This window comes from Oryctolagus cuniculus, chromosome 3 (genome assembly GCF_964237555.1).
Source record: "Oryctolagus cuniculus chromosome 3, mOryCun1.1, whole genome shotgun sequence".
Classification (NCBI taxonomy): Eukaryota; Metazoa; Chordata; class Mammalia; order Lagomorpha; family Leporidae; genus Oryctolagus; species Oryctolagus cuniculus.
Window position 1 is genome coordinate 179,032,220 of NC_091434.1, and position 23,705 is coordinate 179,055,924.

General features: G+C 37.2%; 1 protein-coding gene and 1 non-coding gene across 7 annotated transcripts in view; one reads left to right on the forward strand and one right to left on the reverse strand.

The window, feature by feature from the left end:
• TPK1 (thiamin pyrophosphokinase 1) overlaps positions 1–23,705 on the forward strand; it is a 465,159-nt gene that overhangs the window by 172,841 nt on the left and 268,613 nt on the right. The window lies entirely within an intron of this gene.
• On the reverse strand, positions 12,366–12,430 carry LOC127491900 (small nucleolar RNA SNORD29). The gene has a single exon (XR_007920828.1). It is a non-coding gene; the product is annotated as a small nucleolar RNA SNORD29 (small nucleolar RNA).

The window sequence follows — 23,705 nt, forward strand, 5'->3', positions numbered from 1 at the left end:
AAAAGCAATCTCCCTTTGTCAGGTTTTTGGTTTTGGTAGACACACACACATATAAATATAAAATAGAACAAAATATTTTTTCATGTTATGAAAACAGTACATGGTAATTGAATATATACGGTGAATAGGGAAAAACCCAAAGAAAAAGAAATGCTGTTTCTTCCCAAAAGCAAAGAACTGCCCTAAATCTCCAGCTTGATTCTGCCCTTTGAAACAACATAAAGTATGACTTACTGTTCTGTAGCTGCTTGTTTGAGGGATGGGAGGCTCAATAATTGTAAACTGCTTTCTGCTTAGAAAGTTACCTGGAAATACTCAATACATATTTTTAATAAATTAATATTTGATTATAGCTATTCTACTCACCTCATAAGGTTCTGAGTGACTTTGACCTCCAGAGTTTGGATAAATAATTTGCCTAGCTCTGAGAACCAGAAGGTCCTGCTTTGGGTGTGTGTTCAGTTTGTCCATGAAGCAGCATCAGCTTGAAGATCCAGTCAGAAAACTATCAAATGGGCACTGCCAAGAACAGTCCTATGTTAGCTTTCTTCCTGGGCTTGAGATTAAAAGGTAAGAAATTTTAGGAGGATTTTGTTTTTATCTTCTGTACTCCTAACTTACTGTTTTCCTAACCCCAAACACCTATTTTTGGAAATGTGGGGCAATAAGTGGGATATAAAGCATATGGGTGAGGGTTCCCTGTTCTACGGCTCAGAACTGCTATAGCCATGTCTCGTGTTTACATTCCATTCCTGGCCCGTGATTAAAAACAAGCAAGAAGGGCCGACGCCGTGGCTCCACTTGCCGCACCGGCATCCCATATGGGCAACAGGTTCTAGTCCCGGTTGCTCCTCTTCCAGTCTAGCTCTCTGCTGTGGCCCGGGAGGGCAGTGGAGGATGGCCCAAGTGCTTGGGCCTCTGCACACGCATGGGAGACCAGGAGGAAGCACCTGGCTCCTGGTTTCAGATTGGCACAGCGCTGGCCTTAGCAGCCATTTGGAGAGTAAACCAAAAGAAAGAAGACCTTTCTCTCTCTCTCTCTCTCTCTCACTGTCTATAACTATGCCTGTCAAATAAATAAAATTAAATAAATAAATAAGAATTTAAAAAACCAAGTAAGAATCATGAAATAGGAGATACAACAAAAGTTTCTGGCAACATGAGAAAAAGTGTATCCTAATTGTTGTTTTTTTTTTTCCTCAATGCCTTTGAGATAGGTGGACATTTGTAAATCCTCATCTAGTTAAAAAAAAAAAAAAGGAAGAAAGAACTTTGGAATGAGACATAATCTCTAGAATGATCTGGTGGCCAAAATAAGATTAGTTCATTCATACATTCATTTACTGAGTATTTTCTTTTTTTTTTAAACTTTTATTTAATGAATATAAATTTCCAAAGTACAGCTTATGGATTACAATGGCTCCCCCCGCCCATAACTTCCCTCCCACCCGCAACCCTCCCCTTTCCCTCTCCCTCCCCACTTCCATTCACATCAAGATTCATTTTCAATTCTCTTTATATACAGAAGATCAGTTTAGCATATATTAAGTAAAGATTTCAACAGTTTGCACCCACATAGAAACACAAAGTGAAAAATACTGTTTGAGTACTAGTTATAGCATTAAATCACAATGTATAGCATATTAAGGACAGAGATCCTACATGAGGAGTAAGTATAGCTGCATACTTTAATACAGTTACCATGAATATGTAAATAAGTACAATATAGTTTTTGCCTTCAAAATGCCTTTGTCAGGTATCAGCGATGGACATTTAAATCAGGATGGGGGTATTGGTAAATATTCTTAGGATCCTAATGGGGTATAAAAGGTTAGGGCTGCAGAGTGTGTGCTGGTATTGTGACTTGGAGTTAGTGAGGGAGATTGTCCTTTGTGCCCTAGATAAAATAACCTCATTACCTTGAGATTCTGGATTACTTAGAGCATGCCCAGTTTCCTCCTTTGTCTTCTAGTCAAAAGGAACTGCCCACTGTTCTAAATATACCTGGCCATTTCTCCTATCTGCCTTTGCTCTGGGCCTTTCTCATGGCTAATCTTGCACACATTGGTTCTACTCACAACCCATTCCACCTGGCTGGCCAGTGTTACTAATCAGTGCTTGCAGATCATATGCTGTACTGAGCCCCAGATTTAATGGTGTATGCTAGTATTTCTTTCAGGCCTCCCACATGGCTGTCAGAGGCACAAGCACTTGGCCTGTCTTATGCAGGGAAAAAGCAAGGAGCTGGATCAGAGGTGAAGCTGCTAGCATTTGAACTCATGCCCATATGGGTTTCTGGCATCACAGGCAGTGGCTTTTACTCTATGCAACAACAGCAGCCCCGCTACTGTTGCCTGTAGCAATCCTATCCGTGTATCAGTGTTCCACGAGGATGCTCTGTGCTCCATGAAGGGGCCTCCTTCCTGCCTGGTGTGATTTGACATCTCTTGCACTGTAATAACACTTTTGAATTACAATGTTATATTCACATTTTAACTTGATTTAGGTCTATAAGGACTTACATCATTTACAAGGTTATAAATTTCTAGTGATCTATTGCCTTGTAACTTTACATAATACTTTATAATTATTTACTTTCTCATTTTATCTTGTGACTTAGCTATATGTAGGTATATCTTATATCCTTCACTGGGTGTGAGCTCCTAGAAGACAGCAATCATAATTAATCATCTTTATATACCTCATAATATCTCATACACTAATGAGTATCTGAGAAGTAATGATTTTTCATTGGTATCTTAGTTGAAGTATCACTAACACTAGGTTTTTGTTTTGCCAGGAATTTCTAAGACAATAACAGCTATTGGAAGTATCTTGCTGAATATATATATATATATATATATAGTTATAAATATATAGTTATATACATATAAAAATGCATAATTATATATCTTATTTATATGTCTGAGCCAGCAGTCTGTGTTATCTAAAAAAATGATATGTTTTTGTCTTAAATCACTTACAGTATTTCTGGAATTCTATATCTAGTTGCTTTCTAAATGAGTCTTTTATCCTAGTCTAAGCTTCTTGCCTCCAAATTCATTGGTATTTTGAGAGCAGCATGTTTTGTGAACATCAGTGCTAATTGTGAGAGTGTTTTTAAAAAATTGTAATTTTGTGGAATTTAGAATTCATCAGACCCATCACCTAACAGCCTAAGAAATAACTATCAATTTTGGTATTATGGTATGTGGAATATTTGAAATCGAAGGAAGGTTGTTTTTAGGTTAGTTTTCTTAAAATAATTGATGAGTATGGAAAATTGAATATCAATATCTACAGAGGATTATATATTTTTTTCAAAATTAAAATATATATATTTATTTGAAAGAGAGAGAACCTCCATCTGCTGGTTCAGTTCCAAAAATTCCAACAGCATTTAGGGCCAGGCCAGTGCTGGGAGCTCCAAAGTCTATCTGAGTCTTATGTGTGAATGGAAGGGACCGAGTCCTTTAACGCTCGTCTGTTACCTCCCAGAATTCACCAGCAAGAAGCTGGAGTTGGAGAGGACCAAGATCCACTCACTGTGGGATATGGGCCTCCCAAGCAACATTTTAACTGCCTCTGCTGAGTCTGCTCTGGAAGATCGTTTTTGTAGAAACGTATTCTAGTTTAGCTCAGATGTTTAGAAATGTCATCTCTGATTAATTTAAAACTTGAATGCCACCCCAAATGCCTTGCATTCATACAATGATTAACAGCAGTGGAAGGATGATGAAGACCTGTGTAAACAGAATAGAAAAATAAACTGCTGATTTCTTATTCCCACCTCTTTGTTCATTTCCTCATAGTTAAGATTTCAGACATTCAGCTTCATGTATTTCTGTAATTTTCTCATCATTAGATTTATGACACTTTTCAGAATGATCCATGGAAATAGAGGATGACTATTGTAACACTGACTCTAAACCAAGTTGAAAATATAATTTAAATAACTGAGTGATGTGGGAGACTGGCTCTTAAACATTATCGTCTAGACTTTATTAAGATAGTTAACTGAGGCTTCTGATAGCAAGTATCAGATACAGCCTTAAAGGAATCAATAACTTGTCTATGTATGGCTACGTCTGAGTAACAGAATGTCTGAACAGTTTTGTGCTCTATTTTCTTGCAAATAGCAGCAACTTCCAGATTGGGAATTGGGTAGTGAGAGAGCTGAGGGTTCAAAATCTGATTCTGACACTTCGTTACTATGAAACTTTTGGCAAGTAATTTAATTCTTTGGGCTGTAGTTTCTTTGTGATATTTCAGGAAGAGGTCATTATCTTTTGGCATATTCAAAGATACACTGATGAAGCTTATTATTTGAGTTGTTTATAAAACATTTAGATAAGCCAAGAGGATGGAGGCAGCCCTTCAAAGATGGTTTGATGAATGATGCTTAGTTGAGTGGGCATCTGATGTAGTTATAGGAAATAGTTGTAAATTATCTTGCTACAGTTATTACTCTACATGCACTAATTGTATTGCTTTTTAGAAAAGTTGTTAGCTTTTTTCATATCATGAGCAGAATTAGAGTGTAATGTTGTCTTCCCTAATCCTTTTCCTTTTTAATCAGCTTTGTTCAGATATAATTTTATAAAATATCCATTTACAGTTCAAACTGAATTTGAAGTTTTATATAGTTCAACAAATACATCTATCTTACCAAAAAAGCTTCCTTCCTGCCCCTTTTCAATCAATCCCCTCCTCTTTCTAGAATGCCTTGTAGACAGTTACACAGTTTGTTGTCTACTGTGTCTGACTTTGTTCACTTATTGGTTCCTTTGAGATTTATCCATGTTAGTGCATATATCCATCATTCATTCTTTTTTACTGTTGAATAGTATTCCAGCACATGGGTGGGCCACAGGTTTTTTATTCACTCAACATTGTTGATGGACCTGATTCCTATGGTAAACCCTTTTAGTGGGAAATTGTAATCATATTTTCAAGTGCTCACTTGGGTGTTATGTTAGTTCTGTGGAACCAAGCAACATTCTCAAAGTTGTCAATTAAATCCTATATGTTTTATAAATAGTAGTAGACTCATATACAACTTATATATATATATAAATATATATATTTAAGACACATATAAATATAGACTCATATATAAGGCTGATATTTGCTATATATAGTGAAAATTCTATAAAAGTTCACTCTAAACAGTTAGCTTTTTATGGAAGAGGATAGTAAATATAAAATTGTAATGGAATGAGATGGTGTCAAGAATCTGACCATAAATTGTGATCTCAAGAACTTCTAATGTATCTGACAATTGATTTCAATTTCTCTGTACTATAGTTTGATGAGAAAACTATTTTTCAAGCATTTCATGGTAAGGTCAAAAAGTGCAATATCAGGGTGTTTTAACATATGCTTTAACATACCCAGAAAGGAAACACATGAACTTCATTTAAGGACAATGGAAGATTTTTAATTCAGCTTGATTCTTGCAAGCTTGGCCTTAGCAATGATTAGTCATTTAGTTTGGCAAGTTTCTACTGAAAAGTATTTATGCAATTAAATTACTGAGCTCTGTAAGCATGTCAACATTATTGGATCTTAGAATCCAAACGATGGAAGGTAAAAGTGATTAGCACATTTAAAAGAAAATTTACAACAGAAGTCTTTGGTGTTAAAGAACTTTACACAACAAACTGGGAAGGAATATTTATCATGAATTATTGATTAATTAGATTAGAAATATATTTTAGTCTGTTGGTTATCAAATGCTATAAATCAGAGATCTCAAAGTTATCCATGCATGGCTTTGAATCATTTTGAAGTGTCGGAGGAGGGAGGAATATGTATGCAGTGGCACTATGTTTGTCAGATCATGCATGAACTCAAAATAAATTTTCAGAGTGAGATCATTTTAAACACTTGGAGGAAGTCAGTTTACAACTAAATTTAATCAGAGCTATTGTTTTTTATGGCTATTCTATTTCATAAAGAATGTTCCTGACAGAACCTTTTTTGCTTTACTGTACTGTGGATAGAGTCTTCAGAAATAAATTACCTTCTTATGATTTTTTTTCAGATGCACCAGGTTTATTTGTCAAAAGTTTTGAGTAACATGTGGCTCTTTCAGTTTTACTTTAATAAACCAAAACATGGGATTTTTTTTGCATTTATTAACATATTTCAAGAACTCATCTTATGCCACATGTTTTGCTTATTTTGCTAGATTTTTGAATCACTGAGTTAAAAAGTGATGGTTGAGGCTGGCGCCATGGCTCACTAGGCTAATCCTCTGCCTTGCGGCGCTGGCACACCAGGTTCTAGTCCCGGTTGGGGCGCTGGATTCTGTCCCGGTTGCCCCTCTTCCAGGCCAGCTCTCTGCTGTGGCCCGGGAGTGCAGTGGAGGATGGCCCAAGTCCTTGGGCCCTGCACCCGCATGAGAGACCAGGAGAAACACCTGGCTCCTGCCATCGGATCAGTGCGGTGCGCTGGCTGCAGCGCGCTGGCCGCAGCGGCCATTGGAGGGTGAACCAATGGCAAAAGGAAGACCTTTCTCTCTATCTCTCTCTCACTGTCCACTCTGCCTGTCAAAAAAAAAAAAAAAAAAGTGATGGTTGAGAGTAATCACATATCACATAAAAACTGTATTTTATAAGTTATATAGTGATCCTAACTATCTAGTTTTTCATAAACAGCCCTGTGAGTGCACATATGTGTCTCCTTGCAAATACAATGCATGGTTTCCTTGTTAGTAAAGTCTTGGATCTGAACTTCTTGGACCAGGAGAAGCAGAATTACTGCAACACTAGACAAGAGGGCATGTTATTTGGTGACACATCATTATAGGACAAGAAATTTGAGTTGATGATGGGACTGCAACTAAACCAGGCATCGTTTTTCTATTGTTAGTAGGCAGAAAAGTGACAGCTGGAATTCAATTTAAGTGAGGCCTACTTAATGAATTTTATGGGAAAATATCCAAATGGCAAATACATCAAGATGAACCCTGGACTATCACTTGTGATAGTGATCCAGGGTTAGAGATCCATGAATTTTTTAAAGAGTATTCCTTAAAATTTTAGTTTTTGTTCTGTAGCCAGAAAGGTCAAGCATGTTCTGGAAAAAAAAGAACTTAGGGCAAAGTACAACAGAAAACATGTCACTATCATAAGCAAGCCTACTTTGTGTGTAATGAGTACCAAGTACCGTTAGATAGGAGTAAGTGCTACTGTTCTGTATACCATAGGGTGACTCAGTTTACAACAGAATAAGCGAAGGAGGGCAGTCTTAGGTTCCCAACACAAAAAAATGCTAATTACCCTGATCTGATCATTACACATTGTATTCATGTATTGAATTATCACCTGGCACCCCATGAATATGTATAATTATTATGTGCCACTTAAGGGTTTTAAAATGTTGACTTCTTCTCTAAACCCTATGATTTGGAATTGCAGTTGGCACATTTCTGAAAGAGATTAGCAGTGCTTATTTTTGTGCAGTAGAGAAGATGATATCAATGTCCCTTCCAACAGGGCTTAGGCCAATGAATAGTTGTGTGTTTGCAAGTCTGGCTCTGTCCATTTCTGCTGGATGTCATGTGGGGGGACTTGACACCTGGGCTGTATTACTTGTGGCCAGAGAAGCCATGAAAGGAAAGGGTGCATGAACATTAGCACTCCTTAGAAACGATTATTTAGAACCTGTTTGGCATCAATATCATGGTCTCCTATTCAGCCTATTACTTCCAAGCAATTGTATTGCCCTTTGAAATATTAAGCAATAAGTTTTAGCATCAAATAAAGTGTTTTATAGAGAAGTGATTCATTTCTAAAAAATTCTCTCCTACTTTCTTCCAAGTAGAATATATGCTCATCTTTCAAAACTCAGGTCATATGTTCAATTTCCCCCAAACTCATTCCTGATTACCATTTCCACAAATCCCACTTAGGAATGAAGCCCATTAGCTTCTGTCACAGTGTCACATGATGTTGAAATTGTCTTGTGTGCTCTGTTTAGTTGAAGAAAATTCTGTATTCTTGCTTCATGCATCTTTGAAAATAATCCCAGTAGCCTGGACCAGATTTAATAATGACTAGATAACACATAAACATTTTAAACCAAATAGTATTTCTCTTTTTAGACAGTTATCCCTGGAAATAATAATAAAATCCCCCCACAGATCCAAATAAACCAATAGATGATGTGTCCTAAATGAGCTAAGAATGTTTTGTGTTTTGGTACCTGAATTACTTACTTTACCAGGTTGCATTCCATTATTCTGAGTCTTTTGAATTTCATTTGTTCATCAAGTGCCCTTTCGATATGTTCTCTTACTTGGCACGTCTGGTGTGAGGGTATTTAGCACAACGTATAGAGATCACCTATTTGCATGGCCTTACCACCTGTAACCTCAGTCAAGTTGTGCATGTCTCTGGCTACCTCCCTGTCCCATTCCCAGAAACTACCTTGTTGTGTGCAGAATAGTTCTTAAAGAATGATTAGAAATGCTTTTCCATAAAGATTTAATGTAGTATGCCACCATGGAGTGAGGATTGAAGGCATGTGTCTAACCAGATAAAGTCATTCTTAAGATTATTTTATTCCAGGAAACAGAGACTGATACTAAAAGCTCTTCTGTTAACGTTGTTAAGACTTCCTATTTAACTTTTTTGGTAGCAGTGCGGGTTCTTTGTTGTAAAGAATAAAAAGAACTCTGGCCAGCTTAAGAAAAATGTATCAGGTGTTATAATTAATAGAGTAATGGGAAGACTAGACTGGGGGCATGAGAAATAGGCAGGAATCAAGGGAAGCTGGAAGCCAGACCACATCTATGTTTACATTCTAATAACAAGAGCAGGCTTGCACTCGGTCCTAGATATTCCAGATGAATTCTCAGCTGTCTCCTTTCTTCCAGGACATCATCCTCTGTCATCAGCTAACTGGTACTTATTCTGAGGACAAATTTGTCTGTGTCCCTATTTTTGGAGTGGGAGGTCCCTCCCTGTAACACTCACCCCATGCTAGTTTCTGCACACATAGGTAGGGACACCTGGGTACAAATACCACCCCCCTCCAAAAAAAAAAAAAAAAAAACCAGAAATACCCATCCATGTCTCGTTTTCACTGACTGCAGTCCTATTTTCATGCCCTGGGACAGTCTGCTGTTCTTTATCAATGCCTCCTATTTCTCCCTGCATACACAGTTCCCTGACTTAATATTTATTCTAACATAAAATGCTCCTTGTGAGGAAATTTTAAAAAAATTCTCACTATTCTAATGACAGGGAAGGATATTTATTGTCACATGACACATTCATGTTAGTGATAAAATACTTCTTGCATTCTAAAAATTAAATGGCATTTATTCCAAATTTTTAAAAAGTTGCTTCCCTAGTCTTTTAAGAGTATATTGCTAATCAGAAGATGCTGTGTATTTTTGCTTATTTTGTCTTAGTGTACATAAGTCAGCTCTTTGAAATTTGTAAGTTTCAGAGAATAGAGTGTACTTTTTTTAAATTTTTTATTTAGTAAATATAAATTTTCAAAGTACAGTTAATGGATTACAATGGCTTCCCCCCCCATAATTTCCCTCCCACTCATACCCCTCCCATCTCCCACTCTCTCTCCCTTCCATTCACATCAAGATTCATTTTCAATTATCTTTATATACAGAAGATCAATTCAGTATATATTAAGTAAAGATGTCATCAGTTTGCACCCACACAGAAACACAAAGTGTAAAATACTGTTTGAGTACTAGTTATAGCATTACTTCACATTGGACAACACACTAAGGACAGATCCCACGTGAGAAGTAAGTACACAGTGACTCCTGCTGTTGAGTTAACAATTTGACACTCTTGTTTATGGCATCAGTAATCTCCCTAGGCTCTAGTCATGAGTTGCCAAGGCTATGGAAGCCTTTTGAGTTCGCCAACTTTGATCTTATTCCAACAGGGTCATAGTCAAAGTGGAAGTTCTCTCCTCCCTTCAGAGAAAGGTTAGAGTGTACATTTTTGAGATATCTTTTTAAAAATGTTTTCTTCTCAATGAAATACTATCAAGACAAGCTTATATTGTACAATACAGAGCTCTCTTTACTTCATCTAAGTCTTGTGACAAGTGAATAAAAATATTTTTCTAATTTGTAATATGTAAAAAGATTTCATTACTTAAAGGCAAAGAGCTTTGCTTTAAAAATAGTGATAATTTTTCATAAAATTCTCTTGATTTATTTTTCTAAGATGAAGTTTTCCCAGATTTAGTTCTTATACTAAAAAATAATTAAGGCAAGTTTATAGGCAGAAAAAATGTTTTCTGACTTCCAGTGTAATAGTTAAAAAAACCAACTGAAGCTTGCAAGCTTAGAATGCAGTTTTCTCCATACAGCAATCATCATTTATTTTTTACTTCATACAAAATTCACTTATTTATCACTAGCGGCCTCTAGTGTGCATTCAATTCATTCCTGCTTGACTGTACATTAGTTGGTTATTAGTAACTGGAGAGCAGTTTTGTGTGCTAGGAACAAGAATAACAACTACTGCTCCTGTCATCTTAGCATTTTATCAGTCAGTGAAAAGAACATTTTCGCATAATAGTGTGGTCTTATGATTCCTATTAACAGTAATGGGGCTTTCTTAGGAACTGCTGTCTTTTGGAAGTTCCTCTCCAAGGCTCACCTCTGATGTGCCAGGGGAAGGAGTCAGTGATCATGCATTACATGATGCCTTCTAATGCTTTTATGGGATGGTAGCAAGTTAGGACATAGGTGCCAAAGGTACCAAAACAAGTGATTTTAGCCAGATCTTCGCCAAAAATCTGAACTAAACCATCTTTATTTGTTCAGTTTTAAATGGCACTGTTTTCAAGTAATTTTAAACACAGCTATAATTATAAATAAAAATAATGAGTATAAAGAGAAAATAATTTAAACAAAACACATCTATATTATTTAGCATTTACTTTTGAAAAACTTTTTTTTATTTAAAGGTACATTGTCTAGCTTTCTGTCTCCTCTGCTCATAGTGAATTTGGGAAATGCAAGAAAACACAGATAGAAATCAGAATAAAAATGAAGTAAAATATTGCCCTTGGAGATAACTACTGTTAATATTTTTATACTTACAAATTTTTTTCCTTATTTTTGTGGGTTTGTTTCTGTATTGCTAAATGCATACATGTGTGCACATATAATAAAAGAGATTTCTATGTGCATTTTACTCTATATCATGCCTTTTTTTAAAATTATGAATGCATGTCATTGTATACATTTTATTTGTTAAATTCTTAGTTGTTAGTCTCCATATTTCAGAAATGTATGCAATTTATAATTTTTATAAATAAATCTATCAACTTAAAATTTTATTTATTTTTTGAGATAACATTTTATATTAAAGTCAAAGGCTTAATGACTGCATTAGGTAAAGAGTTCAAAAAAATTAGTAGTACAAAGAGCGTAGTGCAGCAGGAAAACAGGCAAGGGATATAAACAATAATCAGATAGCAACAGGTCCAACTTCACTCGAATGAAGGAAATTTAAAAGCCACATAATCATTAAAATTATAGTTGTGTACAATTCTTTTTTAAAAAAATGTATTTATTTATTTGAAAGGCAGAGTTACAGAGAAGCAGAGGCAGAGAGAGAGAGAGAGGCCTTCTATCTGCTGGTTCACTCCCCAGATGGCCACAATGGCCACAGCTGCACCGATCCAGAGCCAGGAGCCAGGAGTTGATTCCAGGTCTCTCGTGAAGATGCAGGCTGCTTTCCCAGGCCATAGCAGAGAGCTGGATCAGAAGTGGAGCAGCTGGGACTCGAACCGGCACCCATATGGGATGCCGGCACTGCAAGTGGCAGTTTTACCCTCTACGCCACAGCACCAGCCCCTGTAATTCTTATTAATTAACTTGTTTGGAAAAGCATTAAAGCTTGACAAGACATTGTATTTGTAGCAAAACATATTTTTATATTGGATTCTTTTTATAATTTTCGCTCTTATATGTAAAGGAGAACATATGATACTTGTTTCTGTGTCTTATTGTTTCATTCAACATGTCTTCCAGTTCCAATCATTTTGCTGCAAATGATAGATTTTTTGTTTTAGAAGGAAAGCAGCTTTATTAGGAAGGCTAAAATGATTGTCTTAAGGATTTGAAAATTTTATTTCTGACATCCTCCAATACTTGGGAGTCCATTTACATGCACCTGTTCTTTCTTCAGACCAGTAGCTTCAGCCTGGAATTCAGCTTAGTTTCCTTGGAATCACACCCTGGGCTCCAAGGTGCTGGACCTTTGAACCAACAAGCAGGCCACTGTGATAGCACCTGAACACAAGACAAGGTTGCGGGTCAAAGGTTCCTCATACACTGGTATCCCTCAGTCCTGTCTTACCCAGTTTCTCGGGTGTTCGTGTGTCTTCATGGTGTCTCATAGTGATCTAGTTTGATTCATCCCAGAAATAGAATTTCACTTTTTATAACTGAATATTATTTCAATGTGTACGTAACACATTTTCTTTATCTGATGGTGAATACCTTGGTTGATTCCATATTTTGGCTATTTTGAACAGTGTTGCTACAAACTTAGTGAAGTAGGTATTTCCTTGCCACAATGAGTTCATGTGTATTAGTTCATATCTTTTGGGTATATACCCACTAGTGGTTTTACTGGATCATGGTCCAGGTCTATTTCTAGTTTTTAATAAAATCTTCATACTGCTTTTCACAGTGGCTTCCCTAATTTACATTCTCACCAACAGCATGTAATAGTTCTCCTTTCTCTACATTGTCACCAGCGTTTGTTACCTTCTTGTGGATAATTGTCATTTTGACAGAGCGGTGTGGTATCTCCTTGTGGTATTGATTGGCATCTCACTGAGGTATGAGTCTTTGCCACTTAGGGAAGTTTCTTAGAAATTAGAGAAAAGCTATGAATTTGTTTTAATTTACTTTTTCTTTTTTGGTACATTAAATAGTTTTTGTGTTTATGGGCTGCCTTATGATGTTGAGATACCTGTATACATAGTATAATATAATTCAAAGTGGGGTTAAAAACACAAAACTAACAAACTGTAGCTCAGTGGCTCATTACACTTGGCCGTAGAAAACCTGGGAGAACTGACAGCCTGTTAGTGATCCTGAGGACGTCGGCCCCTGCCTGTATGTCTTCAGTTCTGTGTATTGTGTCTCAGCAGACTCAGAGAGAGATACGTGACGCTAATAAATTACAGTCGTTTGCTATCAGTGAAATAGCTTCTTATATTTGCTATATATATGCATTGGGGCTATTTCATATTTGTGAATAAGGAAAGATGAAGCCTTCTATTCTGCAGTGCAGTGGGCTTTGTGTGATTCTTCTGGACATCTGTAGCATTTTCTTTCACTACCCTGCCCTACTACTACTTTCTGTCTTTCTTTCTTTTTTTAAGATTTATTTATTTATTTGAAAGTCAGAGTTATACAGAGAAAGAAGGAGAGGCAGAGAGAGAGAGAAAAATCTTCCATCCGCTGGTTCACTCCCCAGTCGGCCACAACAGCCGGAGCTGCGGCTATCCAAAGCCAGGAGCTTCTTCCGGGTCTCCCATGCGGGTGCAGGGGCCCAAGGACTTGGGCCATCTTCTACTTTCCCAGGCCATAGCAGAGAGCTGGAATGGAAGTGGAGCAGCCAGGTCTCTAACCGGTGCTCATGTGGGACTATGGTGCTGCAGGCCAGGGCGTTAACCCACTGCACCACAGCGCCAGCCCTGCTGCTACTTTCTTCTAGGGAAATAAACCTATACCTTATTTTCCATTCAAATAGCCACTCTCATTCCTTATCTCTCTAATTCCAGCCCCTTTTGAAAAATAGCAAGCTGTGAATGAAGAAGTGTGTCTTCTGCTTGTCTTTTACTTTCTGCTGCTTAGTTTACCTTTTTTTGTTTGTTTTTGTTTTTTGACAGGCAGAGTGGACAGTGAGAGAGAGAAACAGAAAGGTCTTCCTTTTTCCCTTGGTTCACCCCACAATGGCCGCTGAGGCCTGCGCGCTGCGGCAGGCGTACCCTGCGCTGATCCGAAGGCAGGAGCCAGGTGCTTTTCCTGGTCTCCCATGGGGTGCAAGGCCCAAGGACTTGGGCCATCCTCCACTGTACTCCTGGGCCGCAGCAGAGAGCTGGCCTGGAAGAGGAGCAACTGGGACAGAATCCGGCGCCCCTACTGGGATTAGAACCGGGGTGCCGGTGCTGCAGACAGAGGATTAGCCTAGTGAGCCGCAATGCTGGCCTAGTTTACCTTTTGTGTCTTTCTACTTTTCTTTTTTTTCCATTGCATGAATATGAGTATTAGTATAATATCTCACTGTTTTGCTCTGGTTTTGTGTATTTATTTTAATTTTTCACAAACTGTTGATTTTCTGAAGCCTTTCTCTTTTTTTTAGAAAGCTTTTATTTAATAAATATAAATTTCATAGGTGCAGCTTTTGGAATATAGTGGTTCTTCCTCCCATACCCGTCTTCCCACCCTCACTCCCATCCTACCTCCTATTCCCTCTCCTTTCCCATTCTTCATTAAGGTTAATTTTTTATTATATACAGAAGACCAACTCTATACTAAGTAAAGATTTCAACACTTTCTACCCCCACAGACACACAAAGTATGAAGTACTGTTTAAAGACAAGTTTTACTGTTAACTCTCATAGTACAACTCATTACAGACAGAGGTCCTACATGGGGAGCAAGTGCCCAGTGACTCCTCTTGTTGATTTAACAATTGACATTCTTATTTGTGACATCAGTGATCACCCTGAGGCCCTTGCCATGAACTGCCAAGACTATGGAAGCCTTTTGAGTCCACAATCTCTGTCATTATGTAGACAGGGCCATAAGTTAAATGGAAGTTCTCTCCTCCCATCAGAGAGGTACATCCTTCTTTGATGGTCCCTTATTTCCACTGAGATCTCAGTCACAGAAATCTTTCATGTAGGTCACTTTTTGCCACAATGTCTTGGCTTTCCATGCCTGAGAAATTCTCATGGGCTTTTTAGCCAGATCTGAATGTCTTAAGGGTTAATTTTGAGGCCAGAGTGCTGTTTAGGGCATTTGTCATTTTATGAGTCTGCCGTGTATCCCGCTTCCCATGTTGGATCATTCTCTCCTTTTTAGTTCTATCAGTTATTGGCAGACACTGGTCTTATTTATGTGATCCCTTTGACACTTATTCCCTTTCTTTATGATCAGTTATGCACTTAAACTGATCACTTTAACTGGTAATATGGCATTGGTACCTGCCAAATTAAGGGATTTGGAGTCCCATGGCAAATTTTTAGCTTTACCCTTAGGTGTAAGTCCATGGGAACATGTGCTGAACTGTATGTCTCCTCCCTCTCTTATTCCCACTCTTATTTTTCACAGGGATCAATTTTCAATGGGATTTAAAACCCTAAGAATCATTCTGTGTTAAGCAAAGAGTTCAACACAAGATACTAAGTAGAAGAAGAAAATAGTAAAAAGAATAAAATAATAAGCTGTTCCTCGACCGTCAGGACAAGGACTGATCAAGTCATTACTCTCATAGTGTCAATTTCACTTTTACATATTTCCATTTAGGTGCTCAGTTAGTTGTCACAGATTAGGGGGAACATATGATATTTGTCCCTTTGGGACTGACATATTTCACTCAGTATGATGTTTTCCAGATTCCTACATTTTGTTGCAAATGACCAGATTTCATTTTTTTTTAACGTTGTGTAGTATTCCATAGAGTACATATCCCATAATTTCTTTATCTAGCCTTCTGTTGAAGGACATTTAGGTTGATTCCATGTCTTAGCTATTGTAAATTGAGCTGCAATAAACGTGGAGGTGCAGATAGCTCTTTTATTTGCAGATCTAATTTTCCTTGGGTAAATTCCCAGGAGTGGGATGTCTGGGTCGTATGGTAGGACTATATTCAGATTTCTGAAGTATTTCCAAACTGTCTTCCGTAGTGGCTTTACTAGTTTGCATTCCCACCGACAGTGGATTAGGGTACTTTGTCCCCCGCATCCTCACCTGCATCTGTTGTTTGTTGATTTCTGTATGTAAGCTATTCTAACTGGGTTGAGGTGCAACCTCACTGTGGTTTTGATTTGCATTTCCCTGATTGCTAGTGATCTGAACATTTTTTCATATGTCCGTTGGCCATTTGGATTTTCTCTTTTGAAAAATGTCTGTTTAAGTCCTTTACCCATCTCTTAACTGGGTTGTTTGTTTTGTTGTTGTGGAATTTCTTGATCTCTTTGTATATTCTGGTTATTAATCCTTTATCAGTTGCATAGTTTGCAAATAATTTCTCCCATTCTGTCAGTTGCCTCTTTACTTTCCTATTTCTTTTGAAGTACAGAAACTTCTCAATTTGATGTAATCCTAATTGTTAATTTTGGCTTTGACTGCCTGTGCCTTAATGTGATCTTTTCCAAGAAGTCTTTGCTGGTGCCTATATCTTGCAGGGTTTCTCCGATGTTCTCTAATAATTTGATGGTGTTGGGTCATAGATTCAGACCCTTAATCCATGTTGAGTGGATTTTTGTGTAATGTGTAAGGTAGGGGTCTTGCTTCATACTTCTGCATGTGGAAATCCAGTTTTCCCAACACCATTTGTTGAATAAACTGTCTTTGCTCCAGGGATTAGTTTTAGCTCCTTGATCAAATATAAGTTGGCTATAGAAGTTTGGATTGATTTCTGGTGTTTCTATTCTGTTGCATTGGTCTAACCATCTGTTTTTTATACCAGTACCAGGTTGTTTGATTATAACTGCCCTGTAGGATGTCTTGAAATCTGGTATTGTGATTCCTCCAGCTTTGTTTTTGTTGTGTATAAGACTGCTTTAGCTATTCGAGGTCTCCATGACTATATGAATCTCAGCATCATTTTTTCTAGATCTGAGAAGAATGTCTTTGGTATTTTGATTGGTATCGCATTGAATCTGTAAATTTCCTTTAGGGGAATGGACATTTTGATGATATTGATTCTTCCAATCCATGGACATGAAAGATTTTTCCTTTTTTTTTTTTTTTTGTATCTTCTTCTTTTTCTTTCTTTAATGTTTTGTAATTCTCATTATAGAGATCTTTGGCATCCTTGGTTAAGTTTATTCCAAGGCATTTGATTTTTTTTTTTTTTTTTTTTTTTTTTTTTTTTTGTAGCTATTGTGAATGGGATTGAACTTAGAAGTTCTTTCTCAGGGCCAGTGCAGTAGCGCAGTAGGTTAATCCTCCGCCTGCGGTTCCGGCATCCCATATAGGCACTGGTTCTAGTCCCAGCTGCCCCTCTTCCAATCCAACTGTCTGCTATGGCCTGGGAAAGCAGTCAAAGATGGTCAAGTCCTTGGGCCCCTGCACCCACATGGGAGACCGGGAGGAAGCACCTGGCCCTGGCTTCAGATCGGTGCAGCTCCTGGCGTTGTGGCCATTTGAGGAATGAACCAATGGACAGAAGACCTTTCTCTCTCTCTCTCCCTCTCACTGTCTGTAACTCTACCTCTCAAATAAATAAATAAATAAAATCTAAAAAAAAAAAAAAGTTCTTTCTCAGCTGTGGCATTGTCTGTATACAAGGTCTCCTGATTTTTGTGCATTGATTTTATGTTCTACTACTTTACCAAACACTTCTATGAGTTCCAACAGTCTGTTAGTAGAGTTCTTTGGATCCCCTATATAAAGAATCATGTCATCTACAAATAGGGATAGTTTGACTTCTTCCTTCCTGATTTGTGTTCTTTTGATTTCTTTTCTTGACTAATTGCTCTGGCTAAAACTTCCAGTACTATATTGAATAGCAGTGGTGAGAGTGGGCATCCCTGTCTGGTACCAGATCTCAGTGGGAATGCTGAAATATTTTTTTCCTTTTCATATACTTGCTAGTTTCTGAAAGCCTGGCTCTCCACTTGTGTGTGTCTGTACCATTCTGTGTAAGTCATATAAATGACTTGTATTGTCATTTCTGTAATGAGTCAGTTATATGTACTGTATATGTATGTATATTGTACATTTCAGACTTTTTGTACTATAACTATTGTACCTTTATCTGCTGCATTTATTACATATTTGATAAATATTTGATAAATTGAAGCAGTTATCCCATATAGGGGATTTACCAGTGTGTAGTTTTAGCTTTGAGTTCACCTCAAACCTATTTCTACACTTAGAGCTTTTTGATTATCTTAGACACTGAGATATTCTATAATCTGAGCTCCATCTAAAATCTAGTTCTTAGTCTTATTATTTTTGCTTTAACCAGTGGCATTGAGATTAAATCAATTTATAATACTTAAGTATTGGTTGTTATCTTTTAAATTTAATATGCCATACTACTCTTTAGAGAAATTATTAGAAATATAGCTAGAAAGGTCAACTGAACCACTGTCTAGAATTCCTGAATGAGTAATCTTTTATTTTCTTATAAGTCATTGTATTTATTTTGAAAGGGGAGAAGAGAGATGGAGGGAACTCCCACCTGCTGGTTTACTTTCCAAATGGCTGCAATTTTGGATCTGGGTTACAGCAATACCTTCTGGGCATAGAGGTGATAATAAGTTTTAAAATGATTTTCTTTCAGAACATTTTACCTTAAGTTTTATTGTTGAATTAATTTTTTTCTTCTTTATATCTTATCCTTCCTTTGTTCCAACTAGACAGGTCATTAATTAAACAGGTAAACTGATTCTCTGGGACGGATGGAAAAAATCTCATTCCCAGAAACTGCTGGTCGCTGACAGAACTGTCCAAGCATTGTAATGCTAGCAAAGCCTTACATGCAGACCCAATGTTTCCTTTTGTACATGAAAATCCATTTTCAGGTGTCTTGAAAGTCACTGACAACTCATTCCATCTCCTGAATGTATAATATAAAATTGCATTATTGGAGAGGCAATAAAATCATTCCTGATATCTCATTCTATGTTTGATATAATAGAGTCTTATCAAATGTTACAACAAATAGTGAATTTTTTAATGAAATATGTGACTGTAAAATTGGTGTTAATTATGGTTTTTAAAGTATCATTTCTCCTTTATAACATTTTGGGTACTGGTACTGATTCAAATTTGAAATCATGTTGTAAGTTAATGAGAAAGTGGTTTTCTAGAATACATCTTTTCAAAATTAGTGGTGTGATTGAACCATAAAGTATTCCAAAAATTAAATTAAGTGTATATTCATTAAATTATTCCAATATGTATGAAATATACAAGTAATATATAATCTAGTGAGATAATTTAAGTTCATATAAAAAGAGGATAAAATATATGTAGAAAAATCAAAATTCTTCACCTACTTTTATGACATAATTATAATATCAGTTTTACTACCTGTATAAATTATAGGCTTTAATGTCTTAACTAGTTTGTTCTCTTTGTAGTCTTATACTGTTTCAAGGAATTGTGATTACAGTTGATTATTTTGAAGAAGGGAGAAAACGAAGAAAATAGAACATATTTGGTACAAAATATTTGGTATGATTTCAGTCTATTAAATAAATGGTGGGTCTTGTGTAATGGGATAGGAGTTGGCAAACTTTACCTTGCAGGCCAGCTGCCTCTAAGTTTTATTGGAACACAGTGCTGCCTATTGCTTTTCTGTTTTCCCTATTAGCCTTGATGCTACAATGGTAAAGTTAAGTAGTTGAGACAGAGAACTATTTTTTTTCTTAAAGATTCATTTATTTTTCTTTAAAGGCAGAGTTACAGAGAGAGGAGAGACAGAGAGCAAGATTTTGCATTACTGGTTCACAGCCCAAATGGCTGCAATGGCTGGGACTGGGCTGGACTGAAGTCAGGAGCCTGGAACTTCATCCAGGTCTTCTGCATGGGTGCAGGAGTCCAAGTACTCGGGACATGTTCCGTTGCTTTTCCAGGTGCATTAGAAGGGGAGGGGAGCAGTAGGACTTGAACAGGAACTCATATGTGATACAGGATTACAGGCCACAGCTTAACCTACTGCACCACAATGCTGGCCCATGAAAAAGATCTTACAACCCATGGAGCCTAAAATATCGACTCTCTCATGCTTTAAAAAAAAATGCTGTTCCTGGTCTAGCTATGGTCTATTTTATAGACAGTTCCATGTCTGTGTGCAAGTGAGAAAGAATGTATATCTACTGTTGGTGACTGCAGTTAATTATTTTTCTATAAATACTAATATTGTAAATCAGATGAAGCTGTTGGATAGTTTTTTATTCTTAATACTTTAATAGATTTATTGAGATAGAATTCATATTTCATGTAATTTCCAGTAGTTTAAGTTTGTTTGGAGAGTATGTGGCCATCACCACTTTTGGTGTTGGTGAGGATTGGAGTAATAGGAGCTGTCACTCAATGCTGTCAATTTTAGAACATTCTTATTACCTCAAAGAAAACCACACATGTACTTTTTAGAAACCATCCCTCTCCTTCTTCCTGGTCCTGACAACCATTCATTTCCTTTTTTTCTTACAGTTCTTTTTTAGGGCTACTTCTTTCGCTTAGCAGGCTGTTTTTACTGTTCACCCATGTCGTAGCTGGCATCAGTCCTTCATACCTTTTTATAATCAAGTACAGTTTCATTTTATGGCTGTAACACATGTTCTTTAACCTCTTGTCCATTGTTGGACATTTGGGGGTTTCCACATTCTGGCTGTTAAGAATGATGTGGCTATAAACATTAGTGAACAGTTTTTTTGATTTTTTTTTATGCACAGATCTTTCCATTTCTCTTATAGGGTAGGAATGGAATTGGAAGTCAAATGGTAACTCAGTGTTTAATCTCTTACCCTTTGTTAAAATCCCTTGCCTATTTTGAAAGATTTTATTTTTTTAAGAGCATATTTAGTCTCACAGAAAGATTGAGAGGACAATTCACAGATATCCAAAATAGGCCTTTTTTCATACATGCATACTTTCCTGTTTTCTCCATCCCTGGTCGTATTTACAACTGATGAACCTTCTTTGATACATCCTTAACAGCTAAATACGTGATTTGCATTAGGGTTCATTCACTCTGGGTGTTACACATTCTGTGGGTTTGAACAATTTTATAATGACTTGTATCTGCTGTTATAGAATCATACAGCAATTGCTATCCTTAGCTGCCATTTCCCTCTCTGTAGTTTCTGTTATTTTACTTATTCCTTTTGTTTTACTGTGGGGTTACAGTGAGAGATTCACTCCCATTGCATGGGCAGAAGTAGTAATCTGTATATTTTAATTTCTTATTGATCCATGAAATCTACATCCCTGAGATTGTTTGCTTAGTGTTAGAATTGAATATTTGTTTCTTCACTAACTGGGATCAGACATGCTCTACAAGCCCCATGTGGTTGTGCTTCTCTTCACCATTTCTCCATGCATTAAAACAAATCAGCGCAGAAGCATGGATAGAGTCTGCCTGGGGACTGATTGATAGCTTATGGTGTGGAGTAACTTTGCATCATGCTCACGTTGCTGCTGATCACCATGCAACACGAGTTGGGCACACAAGTACAGCAGATTGCACACAAGGACCATGATTCTGGAAGGAGTGAAATTCACACTAAGACAGACATGTAGCAAGAAAATCTTAAGCCTGTAAAGAACACCTATTGTTCAGTGCAGAAATAAGGACAAGAGAGAATCTTCTGAATCATGTCACAGTCCATCTGGCTTCATATATCTTAGTCTTGACTTTCTACCAATAATATTAGCACAATTAAAATCTTCCTCGAGCTGGCACTGTGGTGTCCCAGGTTAAGCTGATATCTGCAGTGCCAACAGCCCATTTGGGTGCCTTTTGAAGACCTGGCTGCTCCACTCTGGTCCAGTTCTTGCTAATATGCCTGGGAAAGCAGCAGGAGATGGCCCAAGTCCTTGGGCCTCTGCATCCACAGGGAGACCTGGAAGAAGTTTCTGGATCCTGGTTTCCACCTGGCCCAGCCCCAGCTGTTGCAATCATATGGGGAGTGAATCAGTGGATGGAAGATCTCTCTCTGTGTCTCTCCTTCTGTCTCTCTCTGTAACTCTGCCTTTCAAATAACTAAATCTTTTTTTTTTTTTTAAATCTTCTGGCTGGCACCGTGGCTCACTTGGCTAATCCTCCGCCTGCAGCACTGGCACCCCAGGTTCTAGTCCCAGTTGGGGCGGCAGATTCTGTCCCAGTTGCTCCTCTTCCAGTCCAGCTCTCTGCTGTGGCCAGAAAGGCAGTGGAGGATGGCTCAGGTTCTTGGGCCCTGCACCCCATGGGAGACCAGGAGGAAGCACCTGGCTCCTGGCTTCAGATCGGCGCAGCCCACAGGCCGCAGCGCGCTGGCTGTAGCAGCCATTTAGGGATGAACCAACGGAAAAGGAAGACATTTCTCTCTCCCTCTCTCTCTCTCTCTCACTGTCTAACTCTGCCTGTCAAAGCAAAAAAATCTTCCACATAAGAGTATTATGAAAATTAATGGGGGCCGGCACTGTGGCGCAGTGGGTTAAAGCCCTGGCCTGAAAATCATATTGATTACTAATATTTTTAAATATAAATAAAATATAGAGACTGGTATATAACAGATAGTTTAAAAATGTTTCCTGAAAGATTTGTTCTAGGGTTAGAGCCTTCAAGTCTTCCTCCTTTTTGTAGCTTTTTTGTATTTCTCTCCATGTCGTAATCAGTCGGCTGTTTTGTGTGTTTGAGGAGTTTTGTATTTTTTCCTTATTATTGTTGCCTCCTCACTGTTCTGCAGTCATCATTTGTGATATAAAGAGGCTATCTGTATGCTTCTTGTTTCTGTTGTTATTGCTTTCTCTAGGTGTTCATTAGCATACAAAGAAATCTTTAAATCATTTGGAGAACCACAGTTATTTTCTGTCTTGTAATATTGATTCCTGAGCTACTCAATTTAAGAAGGTGAGATCAAATATCTTAAAATTGAAACATTGTCTTACCCGGATATGAGCACTAGACTCATTTATATCAAGCTCAGCAGTTGTTAAGAACTATTTAATTTTTTTTATATTAAGATTTTTTCAGATTTTTAAAATTTTCTCCTCTGTTTGCTTTTACAAATATCATTATTAGTTTTCTCTTTTGGTAGTGAAAGGAAGATATACTTTATAAAATGTGTCAAAGAAAGAAAAATCTCATCCTTGGGATTGTGGATAGCTTGATCCACTGATTTCCATTATTTCCTTTATGTGTGTACAAAAGAGTTTACAGGTATTTGTTTTATTGTTCTAAATAGACACAATAAAGATAATGGCAAGCACATTTTTGTGGATCTCTCTGCCTTTTTTTTTTCCACTTAACCATATGTAGTGGGCATTCCCTATCTGAAAGTAGGCAAAGGTCAACTCATGTAAAAACAGTCCAATTTCCCCAACAGTGTGCATTGTTTTATTCTACCTTTTCTTCATTACTGTCATTACATTCTCCTCTTGTCATTAAGATATTCTATGTATGCATTTTTTATGAAGATATTCTATATATGTGTTTTTTTAAGGTCAGATTTCCCAAGTGAGCAGCTTGCCGGAAAGTTGTCCTTCATTTACCATACCACTAGTCTAGGACTATACCCGTTTTTACTCAGCTTTGCCAACATGCTTTCTTCTTAGTTATTGGCAACTTATGTTGTAAAAAATAGTATCTTTGTATCCCTTTAACATTTATTTCCTCAGCAGTTAGTTTTATCATGTTTTCCTATACTTATTGCCTTTGGCATTTCTTTTGTGACTATCTTTGTATAAACTTTGACACATTTCATATTGAATTTTATTTTTCCTTCACTTCTACAAGGTA